Consider the following 858-nt stretch of genomic DNA (forward strand, 5'->3'; position numbering starts at 1 on the left):
CTTTTTTTGCATAAAATGTGTCAAATAGGCATCAATTAGGTTCTCAAACTATTTAACTTTGCAATTTGGTACATAGACATGCCAATTTAGTTCATCAAGACATAATTACTTGTTAGTGACCTGTAATAACAGGTCAATGTAATGTCACTTTTTTAGCATAAAATGTGTCAAATAGGCCATCGAACTTTATCTGAAAAATCAATTAGGCACTCAAACCTTTTAAAATTGCAATTACGTACATAAACATGTCAATTTACTTTATTAGACATAATTACCTATTAGTGACTTGCAATACCAGGTAAATTTAAATGTTTTTTTTTTTTTTGCATAAAATGTGTCAAATAGGCATCAATTAGACTCTCAAGCTATTTAAAGTTGCAATTTGGTACATAAACATGCTAATTTAGTTTATCAAGACATAATTACCTGTTAGTGACCTGTAACAACAGGTAAATGTAAATATCAATTTTTTAGCATAAAATGTGTCAAATAGGCATCAATTAGGCTCTCAAACTATTTGACTTTGCAATTTGGTAAATAAACATGTCAATCTAGTTTATCAAGGCATAATTACCTGTTAGTGACCTGTAACAACAGGTAAATGTAAATATCAATTTTTTAGCATAAAATGTGTCAAATAGGCATCAATTAGGCTCTCAAACTCTTTCACATTGCAATTTGGTAAATAAACATGTCAATCTAGTTTATCAAGGCATAATTACCTGTTAGTGACCTGTAATACCAGGTAAATTTAAATGTCGCTTTTTTTGCATAAAATGTGTCAAATAGGCATCAATTAGGTTCTCAAACTATTTAACTTTGCAATTTGGTACATAGACATGCCAATTTAGTTCATCA

This window comes from Ipomoea triloba, chromosome 16, assembly GCF_003576645.1.
Source record: "Ipomoea triloba cultivar NCNSP0323 chromosome 16, ASM357664v1".
Lineage (NCBI taxonomy): Eukaryota > Viridiplantae > Streptophyta > Magnoliopsida > Solanales > Convolvulaceae > Ipomoea > Ipomoea triloba.